The sequence below is a fragment of the Canis aureus genome, chromosome 20, assembly GCF_053574225.1.
Source record: "Canis aureus isolate CA01 chromosome 20, VMU_Caureus_v.1.0, whole genome shotgun sequence".
NCBI lineage: Eukaryota > Metazoa > Chordata > Mammalia > Carnivora > Canidae > Canis > Canis aureus.
In genome coordinates, this window is record NC_135630.1 from 460,446 (window position 1) to 466,837 (window position 6,392).

Sequence of the window (6,392 nt, forward strand, 5' to 3'; positions counted from 1 at the left end):
GGATCCCCTCCTCTAGCCATCTCTCTCCCACCAGTGTGTCCCAGAGCCCTGAGAGTGGGGCAAAGCTCTTTCTTTTTCTGGAGTGAGAACCCTCTCTGGCAGTTTCTTCTCAGTTGTTTGTGATCCACTAGCCTCTGGAAGGGGAAGGGCAAGATGTGCAGACTTCCTATGTTACTTTCCAAGAGCTTCAGCCTTCTTGAAGGGTCAAGGAGAAGGATATTGTGGATCAAATAGACACGAATCCTGACTATATATTTAGAAATGCTCAGCATAGTTGGTTGAATTTAGAGGCAGAGTTTTTCACTGTGATCAGTTTCCTATTCCTTTGGAGGCAGGTATCTTATCTGTCCACCTGTCTGTCTATCCACCTATAGCTTCCTAGTTCATCTTCTCTGGTATGTTCTATTCTGCCGATGAAAAGGAAACAGTTACACCATCACATCATTTGACAGGAACTTTATATTAGAAGTTAGAAGTCATAAAGGAGGAACAGAAATGTTTTTTTAGGAAGAGTTAGATAAGTAGAAGATAACTTCTATAAAGTCACATGTGTCAGAAAATAGACATGGGTGTTTAGAGTCCTGGGAAGAGTATGGGAGGAGGGGTAACATGTTGGCTAAACAGTGATGTGGCATTAGCCTAGACTAAGACTACTGACTCTGATCTACAGGCCAGATCCTAACTGCTGCCTGGTTTATTTTTTTTAATAATATTATTTATTTATTTATTTATTTATTTATTTATTTATTTATTCATTCATTCATTCATTCATTCATTCATTCATGAGAGACATAGAGAGAGAGGCAGAGACACAGGCAGAGGGAGAAGCAGGCTCCATTCAGGGAGCCTGACGTGGGACTCAATCCCGGGTCTCCAGGATCATGCCCCGGGCTGAAGGCGGCACTAAACCACTGAGCCACCTGGTCTGCCCTGCTGCCTGTTTTTGTATGGTACACAAGTGAAGGGAAGGTTTCAACATTTTTAAATGGTTGAAAAAAATTAGAAGAATATTTTGTGATACATGAAAATTTTATAAAATTGAAACTTGAGGTTCCATACATGGTTTTATTGATGTGGAACCATGCCCATTTATTTACATATTTTTTGTGACTGTTTTTGAGATAGGAAGGCAGAGTTGAACAGATATAATTGTCCTGAAACAAAGGCTTAAATATTTACTGTCTAGCTCTTTACAGAAAGTTTGCTAACCTCTGACCTAGACTACTGCTTCTCAACCCCTAATAGGTTTGTAAATCATTTGAAGATTTTGTGAAAATGTCTAGTTTCTGATTCAGTAGGTCAAGGGAGCCTAAGTGTCAGTATTTCTTTTTTTTAAGATTTTATTTATTTATACATGAGAGACACAGAGAGGCAGAGACACAGGCAGAGGAAGAAGCAGGCTCCATGCAGGAAGCCTGATGCGGGAATCGATCCCAGGCCTCCAGGCTCACCCCCTAGGCGGAAGGCAGGTGCTAAACCGCTGAGCCACCCAGGGATCCCAGTGTCTGTAGTTTTAATGAACTGAGGACCACATAGTAAGTGGCAAAGCTCTAGTGCAGGATTAACACACTTATTTTTTAAAGAGCCAAGTAATAAATGGTTCAGAATCTGTAGCCTATCCAGTCCTTTTCTTTACAACTATGTACATCTGCTGGGTAATGTAGACATAGACACCATATAAAAGAGCAGGAGGGGCTGTGTTCCAATAAACATTTACGGAAGTAGGCTTTGGGCTGGAATTGGCACGAAGATTTACTTTAGCATTCACTGGCCTCAGCTGTTAAGTGTGGGTGTCCGTTAAGTAATAGACACAGTCCTACCTTCAACTTGCTTACTAGTTTTATAACGTATTCCAGTAATGATGATAAAGACAGCAGTTAACTTGTATTGGGTAATTATCATATGCCAGGCTCTATGTGAAGCACTATGAGCCATCTCTTATTTAATTACCACAACAAATCCTAGGAAGCAGATACCATCATTATCCTTGCTGACAGATGAGAATAGTGAGCTTAAGAAAAAAAAATTAAAGCTGTCAACAGCAAATCAGTGGGGGCCTAGGGTAAGGCATAACTCATGATTATTGAATGACCGTTGGATTATTAGATGACTGGATCAAATGTGTGCACTCATAGGAGTTCCACAAGCTGGAGAACAAAACTGTGACTCTACTGGCTTCCTTCATTGTGAGGCCTGGTTCTCGAGGACCTGAACAGTAAAAGATAAGACATCTCTTTAGAGGCAACATTAAATGTAGGTGTCAGATACTGGATGTTTGACTCAGTCCAGAGCTTTCTTTTTCATGAAAGATTTAGTACCTTCACTGCATGTTTTTGAAGTTAAGGCTCATAGAGATCTCAGAAAGCATAGTTTTCATAGTTTTGGATTTTCCATGCTCCAAAAATGAAATTGCTTTACTTTATAATAACATGTTATTTTAGGCACCAAATAATTATGGCATTTTGCCTTCCTTGTGTACTTTAGAATTTTCAATTATACAGTAAATGTCCCTTCTAACCACAGTGACTGAAATTACATTTTTCCTTCCAAATTCTAGATTTTTTCCCCTTCCTTCTTAGCTGCAATTACTAATGTAGAGAGTAGACCTTAATTCTGGCCTAGAATATAAGATTACTTTTATCTGTCTTTACACTGTTATTTCCATGTAAATGAATGTTTTTAGGTAAGATGCCTATCAGTATAACTACATTATAATAAATTAATAGATCCCTGAGAGCTAACATGTTGTTAATAAAAATGCTTTGGAAGAAAACTTTCTGGAGTCTCAGACACAATGTCCTTGGACTATTGCTCTCATATAAATATGAATAAGTATGCCATTTTTTTTATAAATCACCCGTTGAAAAACTTTTATGTCATTGCTTTGATGAATAATAATAGGTTCCATTTTATGAGCAGTCAGTATAGGTACAGGGCAAGGAGGAATATGTCAACATTTTCTAAGTATTAAGAATCAATAATCAGTAACCTCTTTCTCTGTGTGTGTGTGTCTCTTTGAGGCAGAGACAAAGGCAGAGGGAGAAGCAGGCTCCATGCAGGGAGCCCGATGTGGGACTCTATCCTGGGCCTCCAGGATCATGCCTTGGGCCAAAGGCAGATGCTCAACCACTGAGCCACCCGGGGATCCCATGAATAAAAAAAAATCTTAAAAAGAATCAATAACCTTAAATTTTTAGGTGGGGAAGGAAGTTAAATATGACACTTAAATAGGAAATCACATACTTACAGATTCTAAAAGCCAGAATTTAGGGCAGGGGAGGGGTGCATCCCAGTGCCTTGGCCTGAGGCCAGGGGCCTGGGTGGGGGGTTGGGGAGGCTGTGGCTGGATCTCTGTGGGGTTCAGAACTCAAAGGTGATGGGGACAAAGTCATATCTTAGGAGTCCGGGAGGGGCTCCTGCTTTCAGATCAGAGCAAGAGAGGCTTCCTCTCGAACTTTGCTCAGGCCCCTCCGTGGGTTTCTTTCTCTTCCATCAGCCTTGCTCATGTTCCTGCACCTGTGTCCTCCCTTACAGACATGTAACTCAGCCAGGACAGATGCTACAGCCTCATCCGTGTGTCCTCAGCCCAGAGCCTTCTCTTCTCAGGCACTTTCTGCCTTTCTGTGCTTCTCAGTTGTTTATGTTTGTTTTGTCTTTTAATGAAGTAGTATTTGGCTGGGGCTGAGGGTGCACACAGAGCACTTCTTATGTACACAACAACAAGAAACCTTCTACCAGAAACGTTTTACAAATTTCCTGTCATGGCATAATAACAGTTGTGGGGTTTTTGGGGCCTGTGCAAAACTGTATCGAAACCCTGATCATCTTGGGTTGAAGCCAAAGTCTCCCTATTTTAACTTAAATAAAATAATTATTTTTTCAAAAAAAAAATCTAGCCGTCTGTGTACACTCCTATTTTTCTATATGAGTCCCAATTGATTAAGTAAAATTCTTAAAGTCGTTTGCTTCTTTAACACAAATATGTTAGTTTTTCCCCCTGAATCTGGGACTATGTATTGGTTTCCTAGGGCCGTTATAATGAAGTACCATAAACTGGTGGCTTACAACAACAGGACTTTATTGTCTTGCAATTCTGGAGGTTAGAAGTCTGAAATCAATGTATTGGTAGGGCCACAGTCCTTCTGAAGGATCTGGGGCAGAATTCTTTGCCTCTTCATAGGTTCTGATGAAGGCCAGCAATTCTTAGCACTCTTTGGCTTGAGATATATATCACTCCAATCTCTGCCTCTGGCTTCATATGGTGCTTGTGACTCTGTCTCTTCACGTTGCTGTCTTCTTAAAAGGATATCATTTGTTTTGGATTAGGGCTCCACTCTACTCCAGTATGATCTTAACTAATGACATCTGCAACAACTCTGTTTTCAAATAGGCCACATTTTGAGGTACTGGGTATTAGGACTTCACTATATCTTTCTTGGGTGAGGGATGGTACAGTTTACCCATAACAGAGTATGGGGATGTAAAGATATTATTGTTTTCCATGCAGATCTTACAGTATAGGAAGAACACATATATAGAGATTTATGAAGATGCAGGTTGTAAATACAATATTCACAAAATGCTGTAAGTGTATTGCAGTGGGCAAAGCTACCTTTTCCCAAGTGAAATGGTAAAAGAAGGCTTTCAAAGGCAGATGCCATTTGAACTAATCTTTGAGGGACATATACGAGTTCATTGAGAAAAGGATGCCAGGTGGGAGGACACATCGGCCAGAAATGTTGGGGTAAAGGCATGGATTAAGTGTTTGTTTGCTGTGTTTATTACTAGCTACTCTTTATTGAGTATTAGTGTGTGTCATTTAATCGATAACAACCTTTTGATCCCAATGGTACAGATGGGAGAACTGAAATTTCAAAAAATTAAGTATTTGGTCTCCCACTAACACATCTTGAAGGTGGTACTATTGAGATTAGAACCCAGGGAGCCTGATTACATAGTCTATAATTTGCCATTGTGCTAAAAACTACAGTTTAGGGTATTTGGGAGTGCATATGGATAGTTAGACATAAGGCCAAAGAGATAGGTTGGAGACAAATTGTGAAGAGGTTGGTTTATCAATTGATTTGCTCAACAGAAAATTGTTGACTTACTAGAGTTTGAACTTTAAGGGCTATTGACATTTGAACAATTTCCAAAGCTGTAAGGACAGGTGTCAAATGGCCACATTCCTATGCAGTGTAGGGTAGTTTGGAGGCCCAGAAGCTAGAGAGGAGGTTACTGTCATGGACCATTTTATAATTAATGAAGGTTGGAATTAAACAGAGACAATGGAACCGGAGGGGCGATAAAGTCAGAGATACTTGTGAGTCAAGGTCAGTGAGGTGTTGAACCTAAGTCATTGCCTCTGTTGTGTGGCCATTCCTGATCCTTTGGCTCAAGTGCTGAAAGTAGAGCTGTCTCAACTAATGTGGTCAAATGCAATAATTTTAATTCATAACCCTAACTTTAGAAAGAGTCTAGTGAGTATGTGCCAATGTGATGGTTGTATTAGTGCACATATAAATGATTATATTATAGAAGATATAAAAATGTCTTTAAAATTCCAAAGACTGAGTTAACATATTTTAAAACAGACTACATAAAAGAAAATATTTTGCCATGTGCTCTGATGTAATCTCATCTATCTGTATTTTTTTAAAGATTTTATCTATTTATTCATGAGAGACCCACAGAGAGAGGCAGAGACATAGGCAGAGGGAGAAGCAGGCTCCCTATGGGGAACCTGATGCGGAACTCCATCCTAGGACCCCAGGATCATGACCTGATCCAAAGTCAGATACTCAACTACTGAGCCACCCAGATGTCCCTCATCTATTTTTTTAAATTTTATTTATTTATGATAGTCACACACAGAGAGAGAGAGAGAGAGGCAGAGACACAGGCAGAGGGAGAAGCAGGCTCCATGCACCAGGAGCCTGACGTGGGATTCGATCTCGGGTTTCCAGGATTGCGCCCTGGGCCAAAGGCAGGCGCCAAACCGCTGCGCCACCCAGGGATCCCCCCTCATCTATTTTTATTAAGTTGTAAATGGTTAAATTCATCCAAGTATTATTGGAAGTATAGCCACACTTCAGCTCAGCTTATTCAACTAAAGCCTGGTTATTGTAAAAAATCTATTATTTCTTAAAAATAGCTTAATTGATTACTGGGTTAATGTAATAACATTTTACATTAATTTGAAAGCAAGGCATTATTTAAGGGTCCCAATTTGTCTTTGTGTGGGACAGAGGTAACCAAAACTGTGTCTCCCTGTTACTTATGGCCCTCATGAGCTGCCCAAACAATCATGAATGTCCAGCAGGATATTTATGGGATTTCCTAAAAAGATATCAATTACCGGAGGAAAGTTTATTTAAAAAAAAGCTGCATTT

At 39.9% G+C, this 6,392-nt stretch overlaps 1 long non-coding RNA gene across 1 annotated transcript in view; it reads left to right on the forward strand.

The window, feature by feature from the left end:
• LOC144291396 (uncharacterized) overlaps window positions 1-5,886 on the forward strand; it is a 69,768-nt gene extending 63,882 nt beyond the window's left edge. Inside the window, exon 4 of the long non-coding RNA XR_013358655.1 lies at window positions 5,865-5,886. This is a non-coding gene — a long non-coding RNA (uncharacterized LOC144291396). The remainder of the gene's footprint in view (window positions 1-5,864) is intronic.
• Window positions 5,887-6,392: the final 506 nt, after the last annotated feature.